The 13,712-nt window shown below is 36.7% G+C and overlaps 1 protein-coding gene across 3 annotated transcripts in view; it reads left to right on the top strand.

The window, feature by feature from the left end:
- Positions 1-13,712, top strand: part of LOC107649199 (translation initiation factor IF-2-like) — a 60,733-nt gene that overhangs the window by 4,301 nt on the left and 42,720 nt on the right. The window lies entirely within an intron of this gene.

The following is a 13,712-nucleotide window of genomic DNA, read 5'->3' as shown; positions in this document are numbered from 1 at the left end:
TGCTGCTGTATCTTCGAAACTCACAAACTTGGAGCAGATCTCTGGGCAAGTGGTAAAAACTGGGGTGCATTTTCCTTAGGCAATGATTAGCTTCCTAACTCTCTATGTGGCTGGGGGAACTAGTGTTTTACCTCAGGGCAAGGGAAGGAAGTTACTCTTCCAAACAAGAAGTCAATTACAAGCATGGCATAGTCTATGAAAGAGCAGTACCTTGCCTATTTCAAACAGCTTCTAACATTCATGAGTGCACTAATCCTTTAACTTATCTTGCTTGAGATTCAGGGGAGAAATTCATCTCCCTAAAACCCTTTGCCATTTGGGTCTGCCCATTCTCTAATGTTCATCCAGTTTGAGATTCCTCAAAAACATGTTCTCCCTTGCTTTGGGAGATTCCAGAAATGTGATAAAAAGAATCTTGAATGGATAGAGAAAGGAATTTTAAAGAGTCTGGAGATGAAATTTTAAAGCTTTTAAGACTCCATTATTTTTATTTTCCTGATTGTTTAAGATATAATTTTGTTGTTTTAAGTTCACATATGAATGTATTCAATACTATTCTGTTACATGGAATCAGTTTAATCTACTGTGTTTTAACTATTAGATATATTGTTACCTTTCCCCTATGACTACTGAACAAAATAATGTAAAAGACCACAAACAGTTTTTTCCCCAATTTTGCATTTATTGTCATATAGATGATGAATGGATTCAACCAGGCTAACAACCTTTGAAAATTTAATGAGCTAAGAATTTAAATGGTAATTCTAAGGGGTCTTCAGAAGTAATTTTAATTAACTAGTGGGTTAAAAATGGATGATTTTAAAAAATATTCATATTATAAAGACTGTTGTATTAAAGGTAGAGAAACAAAGAAATGTTCCCTACCAAGGTGTTTCTATGAAGCAGGATGCCAAAAAGCACTCCTGCAAAACACTTCAGTTTAATTTACTTCCACCAGAACAATCTAGATTTCTTGGTGATGTTCTAGACCCAAATAAGTTTTACTTTGTTTAAAAATATATTTGCCAAGGTTGAAAGATTTTCTACATCTGTAAAAATTGTGACATATATCCACCAGTTCATAGGGGTTTTTTTGTGTGTGTGTGACAAAGATACTTATATGAAATATGATAGGAGGTTTGTTTGTAATGAACTGGACTACTGTGAATTTTGGGGACTTTGGAACTTCTGTGAATGTGCTTTATCTACTGTATTACTGTTTTATTCTGAAAATCATAATGTACCCACACTGTGGTTCAACTTAAAAAGGAAATGGATCTCATTTTTTAGAGAAGAACCTTTGTATTCTACCTCTCCTAGGCTAACACAGTATGTCACCAATTTTAAGCTATATATTATAGCTTATATATTTGTAAAAAACAAATTTTTATTGCATGTGCAATATAGTATCTGAGTTTTATTTTTTCTCTGCTTTTTGTACTTGAAGCACATGTCAACAGTATTTAGAAGATTTTTCCATAATTTTTTTGACTTTGCAATAATATAAGATTAAAATACATCTGTTTTAATATTAATGCATACTCAAAAAGCATTAGACTATAAAAATGATGCCATTGACTGTTTAAAGAAATTATGGGACTTTGCTTAATAATTTTGTCTGATTCTAGGAGAAGGGAATACAAAAAGAGCTATTGCACAGTGCTAAAGAAGCACAAAGCTAAACTGTATAGTGTCAATAGAGCAAGGTCAAAGAGACCAACCAATTCTGGCTGTTGATTGAGTAAATGCATAATTGCTTAAATCATTTTAATTCGGCCCTGATTCAAGGACCTGCTATAGGTTTAAATTTTCTATACTTAGAATTTTTACACATAAGACTTTGAGAGTCTATATTTCACACACAAATTATTTTCTCTTTTATTTGGATTTTTTTATTTTTCATATTTTAATTTTTCATATTTTGTATTCATATCAAAATTTCATATTTTTATTGATTCATATACCTCATAACTCAACCATGCATTCCTTTTTTCCCCTTTTAAACATTATTTTATTGGTCATTTTCAAACATTATTCATTGGAAAAAAGATCATTTTTCCCTGCCCCCCCCCCCCGGCCCTCCACCCCTCCCATAGCCGATGCATGAATCCACTGGGTATCACATGTGTCCTTGATCCAAACCCATTTCCATGTTGTTGGTAGTTGCATTAGGATGTTCATTTAGAATCTCTCCTCAATCATATCCCCTCAACCCCTGTAGTCAAGCAGTTGCCTTTCCTCAGTGTTTTTACTCCCACCTTTTGTCTTCTGCTTGTGGATAGTGTTTTTTCTCCTAGATCCCTGCAGATTGTTCATGGATATTACATTGACACTAATGGAGAAGTCCATTACGTTCGATTGTACCACAGTGTATCTGTAGCATTTCAAGCATATTCACATCTAAGAAATATAATTGATGTATGGATATTGTGTCTTCAGACACAAGGTTTGAACTCTGATATTTGTGGGCAGACTCTTGACCTAGCCATGCTGCCTTTGTTCAAGGCAAACTCATTAACATTTTGTGTGGAGTCAAATTCCTACGAAGTCAACAGGTCCAAAAGGTGTCATCATTACCATCCCATCCAATCTGAATTATCTATGCTTTGTTACGTATTCATTGATCCTGGCAATCCTCAATAAAGCCTGGGGTAAAGGCATGATTCCTTCGTGTTCCAGCAACCTTGAAGTTCTCACTACTGTCTTTCTCTAAGGCCTCTCTTGGCCATGTGCTTTCTATCTCAGAATCCTTACTTCCATGTGTCTGCAAACTTTCACATTTTCCTTTAATTCTTCTTCCAAGGAAAATGTCATAAGGGATTCACGCCTGCCCTATCAGAAATATTGACTTGTCTGTGTTCCTTCATTCTTCACCCATTTTCTCAGACTCCTTACTCCTTCTCGAGCCCCAACCCACAAAGGAAAATTCTTTTTATAATAGCCACTGACTGGCAGGTTATAGTATCAGTCTCTGTGTACAATGTTCTCCTGGCTCTGCTCCTTTCATTCTGCATCACTTCCTGGAGGTTGTTCCAGTCTCCATGGAATTCCTCCACTTTATTATTCCTTTTAGCACAATAGTATTCCATCACCAACATATACCACAATTTGTACAGCCATTCCCCAATTGAAGGGCATCCCCTCATTTTCCAATTTTTTGCCACCACAAAGAGCACAGCTATGAATATTCTTGTTCAAGTCTTTTTCCTTATTATCTCTTTGGAGTACAAACCCAGCAGTGCTATGGCTGGGTCAAAGGGCAGGCAGCCTTTTATCTCTCTTTGGGCATAGTTCCAAATTGCCCTCCAGAATGGCTGGATCAATTCACAACTACACCAGCAATGAATTAATGTCCTGACTTAGCCACATCCCCTCCAGCATTCATTACTTTCCTTTACTGTCACATTAGCCAATCTGCTAGGTGTGAGGTGATACCTCAGAGTTGTTTTGTTTTCCATTTCTCTGATTATAAGAGATGTAGAACACTTTTTCATGTGCTTATTAATAGTTTTTATTTCTTTAACTGAAAATTGCCTATTCATGTCCCTTGCCCATTTATCAATCGGAGAATGGCTTGATTTTTTGTACAACTGGTTTAGCTCTTTATAAATTTGAGTAATTAGACATTTGTCAGAGCTTTTTGTAATGAAGATTGTTTCCCAATTTGTTGCTTCACTTCTAATTTCAGTTATATTGGTTTTGTTTATACAAAAGCTTTTTAATTTGATGTAATCAAAACTATTGATTTTATATTTTGTGATTTTTTCTAGCTCTTGCTTGGTTTTAAAGTCTTGTCTTTCCCAAAGATCTGACAAGGATACTATTCTGTGTTTGCCTAATTTGCTTATACTTTCCTTCTTTATATTCAGGTCATTCACCCATTCTGAGTTTATCTTGGTGTAGGGTGTGAGATGTTGATCCAAACCTAATCTCTCCCATACTGTCTTCCAATTTTCCCAGCAGTTTTTATCAAATAGTGGGTTTTGGTCCCCAAACCTGGGATCTTTGGGTTTATCATAGACTGTCCTGCTGAGGTCATTTACCCCAAGTCTATTCCAGTGATCTTCCTTTCTGTCTCTTAGCCAGTACCAAATTGTTTTGATGACCACTGCTTTATAGTATAGTTTGAGAGCTGGGACTGCAAGTCCTCCTTCCTTTGCATTTTTTTCATGATTTCCCTGGATATCCTTGATCTTTTGTTCTTACAAATGACCTTTATGTTTTTTCTATGTCAGTAAAGAAGTTTTTTGGTAGTTCAATGGGTATGGCACTAAATAAGTAAATTAATTTGGATAGATTGTCATTTTTATTATGTTAGCTCATCCCATCCATGAGTAATCAATGTTTTTCCAATTGTTTAGATCTAATTTTAATTGTGTGGAGAGTGTTTTGTAGTTGTGTTCATATAGTTTCTGTGTTTGTCTTGGCAGATAGATTCCTAAGTATTTTATATTGTCTAGGGTGATTTTAAATGGAATTTCTCTTTCTAATTCTTGCTGCTAAAATGGGTTGGAGATATATAGAAATGTTGATGACTTATGCAGGCTTATTTTATATCCTGCAACTTTTCTCAATTTTTTTATTATTTCGACTAGCTTTTTGGTTGATTCTCTAGGATTCTTTAAGTAAATCATCATATCATCCTCAAAGAGTAAGAGCTTGGTCTCCTCATTGCCAATTTTAATTCCCTCAATTTCTTTTCCTTCTCTAATTGCTACTGCTAGTGTTTCTAGTACAATGTTAAATAATAGAGGTGATAATGGGCATCTTTGTTTTACTCCTGATCTTATTGGAAAGACTTCTGGTTTATCCCCATTGCAGATGATGTTTGCTGATGGTTTTAGATACATACTGTTTACTATTTTTAGGAAAGGCCCTCCTATTGCTATACTTTCTAGTGTTCTCAATAGGAATGGGTGTTGTATTTAATCAAAGGCTTTTTCTGCATCTATTGAGATTATCATGTGATTTTTGTGAGTTTGCTTGTTAATATGATCAATTATGTGGATAGTTTTCCAAATATTGAACCATATTTGCATTCCTGGTATGAATCCTACTTGGTCATAGTGGATAACCCTTGTGATGACTTGCTGGTGTCTTTTTGCTAGTATCCTATTTAAGATTTTTGCATCAATATTCATTAGGGAGATTGGACTATAGTTTTCTTTCTCTGTTTTTGACTTGCCTGGTTTGGGAATTAATACCATGTTTGTGTCATAAAAAGAATTTGGTAGAACTCCTTCTTGGCTTATTCTGTCAAATAGTTTGTATAATATTGGGATTAGTTGTTCTTTGAATGTTTGATAGAATTAATTTCTCTATCTGGACCTGGGGATTTTTTCTTAGGGAGTTCTTTGTTGGCTTGTTCAATTTCTTTTTCTGATATGGGTTTGTTTAGGTAATTTATTTCTTCCTCTGTTTGTCTAGGCAATATATATTTTGTAAGTATTCATCCATATCACCTAGATTGCCATATTTGTTGCCATATAATCGGGCATAGTAGTTTTTAATGATTGCCTTAACTTGCTCTTCATTGGAGGTGAGGTCTCCCTTTTCATCTTGGATACTGTCAATTTAGGTTTTTTCCTTCCTTTTTTTAATTAAACTGACTAGTACTTTGTCTATTTTGTTTTTTCAAAGTACCAATTTCTAGTCTTATTTATTAAATCAATAGTTCTTTGACTTTCTTATTAATTTCTCCTTTGATTTTAGGATATCTAATTTAGTCTTCATCTGAGGATTTTTAATTTCTTCGCTTACTAGTTTTTTAATTTGCATGCCCAATTCATTGACTTCTGCCCTTCTTTATTTGTTAATATATGAACTCAAGGATACAAATTTCCCCCTAAGTAATGCTTTGGCTGCATCCCATAGGTTTTGAAAGGATGTCTCACCATTGTCATTTTCTTCAATGAAGTTATTGTTTCCACGATTTGCTCTTTAACTAACCGGTTTTGGAGAATCATATTGTTTAATTTCCAATTAATTTTTGATTTACCTCTCCATGTACACTAATTGTTATTTACATTGCATTGTGGTCTGAGAAGTTTGCATTTATTATTTCTGCTTTTTTTCACTTGTTTTGGAACAGTTAAACTTTAACTGTTATGATTAAAATTAGGGGAAACTGCGGCAGGTAGAAATTAGTTTCCCTCTGCAAGGAGTATTATATTTTTAGAGTTTTATTTAAGATAAGGAATTTAAGAATATACAAGTAAGAGAAGCACGTGCTAGGTGGGCCAAGAGGCCCATTCAAATTTCACTCACATCATGAGACATGTCTGCTCCGCAGTGGAAGTAGGAAAGAAGGTCAATAGCCTTTACAGCCAGGTTAAATAGAAATTCTTGATCTTGCCCAGGTGGAAATCTCAGTGAGATTAGAGGGCATTCTGGGAGCTAGCAAGGATTCCTGGGGTTTGGAGTCCAGAGTTCAAGTCTCCATTTTTACCTTTCCCTGTTTGAGCGTTTGGGAAAAAGATTTTCCCCAAAGGGTCATGAAAACATAATCAACTTAAGGATTACAATAATTTGAGGATAAGAAAAAAAAAACCAAACCAATAATTGCTGGACGTATTGACAAAAAGCCAGTTAGGGGGCAGTCCCCTTTGGTATGAAAGTATACATACAAAATAAATGTTCAATCAACTACATCCAGAGTTCATTCTTGTGCAGCTTGTGGTCTGGAGGCTTATTCATGGTGTCTTCTCCAACAGTTCAGATTCTGGATTCAGAGAGATAGCATCTTCTTTACCTAAAATTCTTCTTAAAAGGAATTTAAACTTTGCAATTTAAATAATATTATTTTTACATTCCCCCATTAACAGGGTGATTGAAAAACACAGGATCACTTAGGGATGCATGGCTGAGTTATGAGGTATATGAATCAATTGGTAAGATAAATTAAAAAGACATCAGAAAAATCTGAATAAAAAAGATAATACTGGATGAAAATATAGACAATCAAAGTCTTATGTGTAAAAAACTCCAAGTAAAAGAAAAATAAATCTATAACAGGTCCTTGAATCAGGGCCCAATTAAAATGATTGAAGCAATGATACATTTACCCAGTCAGTAGCCAGGACTACAGAAAGATACCACACTATGAAAGAGAGAAAAGGGACAAGATTATAAAAGCTAAGTAAGTGCCAAGTTTGGGGATACTCGTCTGTGAGTAATTTCAGAGTAAGTGTGGACACAAGGAAAACCTATGTTTTAACAAATGTTAAACACAGTAACCTCGAGTCTTCACACTAGGTTCAAGTCCTTAGTATTGGCTTAGAAGTGCATCAATCCATCCTGGATTGGCTTATCATTGGCCCTATGCAATGGCTCTTTTGTATGTATCTTGTCCTGGAAGCAGACAAAATTATTAAGTAGAGTCCCATAATTTTTTTAAATAATTAGTGGTATCATTTTTATAGTCTGGAGCTTTTAGGGCATGCATTGACATTATAGCAAATGTATTTTAAACTTATATTACAGAAAAATCAAAAAGTTAAAGAAAATCTTAATACTGGTGACATGTGCTTCAAATATAAAAAGGAGAGAAAAATTTAAAAAACAGAAGAAGTATATTGCACATGCAAGAAAAATATAATAAAAGAGCTTTAAAAATAAAAACGTAGCTTATAATCATTGAAACACTGTGTCAGCTAAGAAAATGTAGAATACAAGGCTTTCTCACCAAAAATGAGATCCATTTCTTCTTCATATCTGGCCATGATCAACTGTAAGTATGAGCAAATGAATTGAGCAGTAGTACAAATATGTGGTATCAATATCCCCAAAATTCTCAATAGTCCAATTAATTACATTAGCAAACAAGCACAATATCATATTTCACATAAGTTGCTGTATGGCATTTTTTAAAATGGATACTTGTCACAAGTTTTTACAGACATAGCAATTCTTTCAACCTTGCTAATAAACATGTTTAAGCAAAGTAAAACTCATTTTGGGTTTAGAACATCATTAAGAATTCTAGATATTATTCTGGTGGAAGTAAAGTAGTGAGCTGAAGAGTATAAATAAGGGGTGCTCCTTTTTGGAGGCTTTTTAAGGATACAGATGCCCTGAGATTAACTGCCCCAACTTTCATTCACATATTTAGAAATTCGGGAAGGTTGTGGGTTATAAATGTATTTCACTTCAGCTACTAGAATGGGCCTTACACCTCATGTTAGGAGTAGGCAAAAATGACCAAAGATTGTTAAAAATTTTTTTTCTAAAAATCATGTTTTTTTTAAAACCCTTAAAATCAATTGAGATATTTAGCACATTAAATTTTCCAAAGGTTGTTATAGCAATTGTAACCAGTTCTGAATAAGTCCATCTATCCTCTATGTGACAATTTACAAAGTCAAAATAGAAAAGCTGTTTTTTCATATATGGGCTTAATTACAATGATATTTGTTCAGTATGGTTATAGGGGAACAGCAACAGAATTTAACAGTAGTCAAAACTCAGTACATTAAAATGATTCAGTGTAACAGAATAATATTGAATGCAGTAATATATGAACTTAAAATCACAAAGTTAAACCTTAAACAAAGCAAACAGTAAAATGCAATAGAATACAGAGATTTGTATAAACCATTTGAGTCTGAAATGCCTTAAACCTCCAGTCTCTTTAAAGTTCCTTGGGTTTTTTATCCATTTAGGTGTCTATTGTCAGAAGGCAAATTGATATGGGCTAGGAAATGGGGATTATGCGCTCTGTCCAAGGCCACACCACCAGGAAGTGTCTCAGGCCAGATTCCAACCAAAGACCTCCTATCTCTAGGCCTGGCTCTCAGTCCACTGAGACAACCAGCTGCCTCCCCAAAGTTAGCTAAAAGGTTGTACAGAGCTGAATTTTCCCCCTGACACGCAGGTGAAGTCAATAAAAGGATCAATGCAATTAAAAGATATCCTTGTACAATAGCATGTTTTTAAGTTTCTGCTTGGAAAAAAACCTTTCTTCTTTCCATTTTTCTCTCTCCCCTCCTATGATCTGCCCACATGGAGGCTTAGCCTAAGGGAAAATTACCCCATTTGTTATCAACTGGTAGAAATGAGTCCTGAGAGATCTGCTCCAAGGCTAGAGTTTGTTGGGCAGGCAGGTCACAAATCTCGATCTGGATTAAGCAGGGACCGGGTGAGTGAGAGAGAGCACTGGGGTGGGCAGGGCTGGGACAGGAACACAGGCAAGCAGGGCTGGGAGCTGGAGTGGGCACCCAGAGTGGGAAGGGCCAGGAGAGTGGGCACCAGGTGAGAAGGGAGTACAGCTGGGCCAGCAGGAAAGGCTCAAGAAAGTCCGAAGCGGATGGCAGCAGGCAGGCAGGCAGGAAAGGGCCAGGCTGGGAGTCAGTGAGCTATCCAATGGCTGGAACAAGCAGCAGCTTTGCAAGGGTAAAAAACCTCGGCCAGAGAAACGTGGACCAAAAAAAATTCTAGGCACTAGCTATTAAAAGCTGAACTAAAGATCAGTAAAGAAAAGAATCTGAAGGTTGAGAGTATTTCATTTTTCTGACGTGGTAAGCCAAACTGTAACAGTTAAAAATTAACTATTATGATTAAAATTAGGGGAAACTGAGACAGGTAGAAATTAGTTTCCCTCTGCAAGGAGTATTATATTTTTAGAGTTTTATTTAAAATAAGGAATTTAAGAATATACAAGTAAGAGAAGCACGTGTTAGGTGGGCCAAGAGGCCCATTCAAATTTCACTCACATCATGAGACATGTCTGCTCCGCAGTGGAAGTAGGAAAGAGGGCCAATAGCCTTTACAGCCAGGTTAAATAGAAATTCTTGACCTCGCCCAGGTGGAAATCTCAGTGAGATTAGAGGGCATTCTGGGAGCTAGCAAGGACTCCTGGGGTTTAGAGTCCAGAATTCAAGTCTCCATTTTTACAGTTTGCAATGTTTTTATGCCCTAATACATGGTCAATCTTTGTGAATGTACCATGTGTGGCTGAAAAGAAGGTTAATTCCTTTCTGTCCCTATTTATTTTTCTCCATATGTATACTAACTCTAATTTTTCCAAGATTTCATTCACTTCTCTTACCTCTTTCTCATTTATTTTTTGGTTTGATTTACCTAGTTCAGATAGAGGAAGATTCAGATCTCCCAGTAGTATAATTTTTCTATTTAATCCTTGAGCTTCTCTAGTTTCTCCTTTAGAAATTTGGATGCTATGCCATTTGGTGCATACATGTTGAGAACAGATATTTCCTCATTGTCTATACTGCCTTTTTTAAACATTATTTTATTTGGTCATTTCCAAACATTATTCATTGGAAACAAAGATAATTTTCTTTTCTTCCCTCCCCCTCTCCCCCCACCTCTCCCATAGCCGATGCACGATTCCACTGGGTATCACATGTGTTCTTGATTCGAACCCATTTCCATATTGTTGGTATTTGCATTAGAGTGTTCATTTAGAGTCTCTCCTCAGTCATATCTCCTCCACCCCTGTAGTCAAGCAGTTGCTTTTCATTGGTGTTTTTACTCCCACAGTTTATCCTCTGCTTGTGGATAGTATTTTTTAGATCCCTGCAGATTGTTCAGGATCACTGCATTGACACTAATGGAGAAGTCAATTACTCTATACTGCCTTTTATCAGGATGTAATTACCTTCCCTATCTCTTTTAACTAGATTTATTTTTACTTTGGCTTTGTCAGATATCATGATTGGGACTCCTGCCTTCTTTTTATCAGTTGATGCCCAATAGATTTGGCTCCATCCTCTTACTTTCACCCTATGCGTATCTACCTTCTTCTTGTGTGTTTCTTGCAGACAGCATATTGGTAGGGTTTTGGATTCTAATCCACTCTTGCTATTTGCTTGCGTTTTATGGGTGAGTTCATTCCACTCACATTCTGAGTTATAATTACTAGCAGTGTATTTCCCAGCATTTTGATTTCTATTCCTGGTCTGTCCTTTTCTTCTTTCAGTATTTCCTTCTACACCAATATTTGTTTTTAATTGTCCCCCTAGTTCCCACCCTTATTTTACTTCCCTTTCTACACCGCTCCCTTCTTATTCCCCCCCTTATTTTCCCTGTAGTCTTCCTGAAATTATTCCCCCACCCTCTCCCTCCCTTGTACTGCTTTCCTCCCCACCAGTCCTTTTGTTACCCTTTTACTCCCCATAGGGCACAAATCTATTCTCTGCCCCATGGATTGGATTGTTCTTCCCTCTTTGGGTCAGTTTCAAGGCACATAAGAGTTGAGTATTTCCTATCTCTCAACTCTTTACCCTTCCGGTGTATCAATGTTCTCCCCCCTTCTGCCATGAGCTTCTTTGTGATGTACAAATTTACCCCCATTTGTTTCTCTTCCCATTTCTTTTAGTATTAACCTCTTTTTAGTTCTAATTTTATATACATACACACACATATATATACACACACATGTATATGTATTTATGTATGGATATATCTATATACCTATTTATGTCTTGTCCTTTCATCCTATACAGTTTGTCACTGTTCCCTTTAAGTGTAATTCTTCTAGCTACCCAGGTGATAACAACAGTTTTTTAGAGTTGCCAATGACTTTTCTTATAGGGATACATATGATTTTAACTTATTGAGTCTCTTAAAATTTGTGTGTGTGTGTGTTGTTTTGTTTTGTTTTTCGTTTTTCCTTAATTTTTAATTACCGTTGGATGATTCTCTTGAATTCTGTGCTTGGACATCAAATTTTCTATTCAGGTCTGGTCTTTACAAATTCTTGGAATTCTTCCATTTTGTTTAATGACTTTAAATACTTTCCCCTGCAAGAATATAGTCAGTTTTGCTGGGTAGTTGATTCTTGGTTGTAGACCTAGTTCCCTTGCTTTCCAGAATATCATATCCCATGCCTTTTGGTCCTTCAATGTGGATGCAGCCAGATCCTGCGTTATCCTCACTGTGGCTCTGTGATATCTGAATGACTTCTTCTTGGCATCTTGTAATATTTCTTTGGTCTGATAGTTCTTGAATTTGGCTATAACATTCCTGGTTGTTGTCAGTTGGGGATTAAGTATAGGAGGTGATCTGTGGATTCTTTCAATCTCCACTTTTCCCTCTTGTTCTAGGATATTGGGTCAGTTTTCTTGAATAATTTCCTGTAGTATTATGTCCAGGATTTTTCTTTTGTCGTGGTCTTCTGGTAGACCAATGATACTTAAATTGTCTCTCCTCAAATGATTTTCTAAATCCTCTGTTTTGTGAATGAGATGCTTCATATTTTCCTCAATTTTTTCATTCTTTTGGTTTTGTTTTATAGTGTCCTGCTGCCTTGTGAGGTCACTTAATTCCAGTTGTTGTATTCTGGTTCTTAAAGACTGGATTTCTTCCCTGGCTTTTGGTCGTCCTTTTCCTTCTGGTCTGATTTTCTTTGGAGGTCATCTTTCCATCTTCTTCACCTCAACTTTAATCTCCTTTGCCTCATTTTCCAACTGGTTGATTTTGGCTTTCAAGACACTATTTTCTGTTTCCAAATGACTTTTCTTATTTTTAAGTTCTTTTCCCAATTGTATTCAGCCTCTCTTAATTGTGTTTTGAATTGCATTTTGATTTCTTCCACAGCTTGTATCCAATTCACTAGGCTTTCTGATTTATCGTTTGCTGATCCCTTCCTCTCTGTTCTGTTGGCTGTGTAGAAGGTGTCTATTGTAATTTCTTTCTCCTTTTTCTGCTGTTTGCTCATATTTGCCCCTTCTTTGCTTCCCATATTTGTCTGTGCTCTTGCTCCTCTCATTTTTTTGGATTTGGGGCTGTCAGTCTCCCCTCTTGGAGCAGTCTCTGGGGGAGGAGTTTGAGCTTCCCTGTCCTCTGGAGGCTTTTGATGGGATTAACTTCAGCTGGGTTAGACTGTATGTGCTCTGAGACTGAAACCTCCTGGAAGGCTGGAGCCAAATGGAAGGTCTCAGCCGCCCAGGCTCTCTCCAGTTCTCTCCAGCTGCTTCCCTGCCACCTGTGTTCGATGGTCTGAGTCTGGCACAGCCCTGCCAGCACGGTACACCCTCTAGTCCAGTGCCTTTGCCTACCCAGAGGTTCCTGTCCTTGTTGGAGGCCCAGCACTCTGGGGGGAGGGGTCCTGGCCTCTCTGAGCTCTGAGGACTCCTGGTGGGATTAAGTTCAGCTGGGTTGGGGTAGATGTGGCCCAAGACAAAAACCTCTGTAAGTCTGGAGCCAAATGGAAGGACCCAGCCACCCAGACTGCCAGCTCTTCGATCTCTCTCCAGCTGACTCCCTTCCACCTGTGTTGGACATTCTGAGCCTGACACAGCCTGACACAGTGGGAGGGGGATGTATTTTTATTGTTACTCTGAATTTCAAAATATAAATTCTTTTTGAGAGTAATTTTAGGATAAGAAATATGCTACCTTGCCAAATCCATAAAGTGAACTGTTTGGAGAAGGCACCATTAAGATGCCTTCACAGACCACACACTGCACCAAAAGATCCAGAGTGAACTTTGGGATGTGGTGATTTGAACTGTGTGGTATTGAATACATTTGTTTTGTATGTATATTCTTATGCTGAAGGGTACTGCCCCCTAACTTGCTTTCTGTAAATGCACCTAGCAATCATTGGTTTTGTTCTCTTTTCCTTTAATCCCCAAATTATTGTAATTTCAAAGTTGGTTATGTTTACAAGATCCACTGGAGAGACTAGTCTTCAATGGATCTCAGGGTTGAATGTATAACTAAAAATCTGTTACCCTAAAAAAAACTACATTT

Source organism: Monodelphis domestica, chromosome 4 (assembly GCF_027887165.1).
Source record: "Monodelphis domestica isolate mMonDom1 chromosome 4, mMonDom1.pri, whole genome shotgun sequence".
Taxonomy (NCBI): Eukaryota; Metazoa; Chordata; class Mammalia; order Didelphimorphia; family Didelphidae; genus Monodelphis; species Monodelphis domestica.
This window is presented reverse-complemented; position numbering and strand designations above follow the sequence as displayed.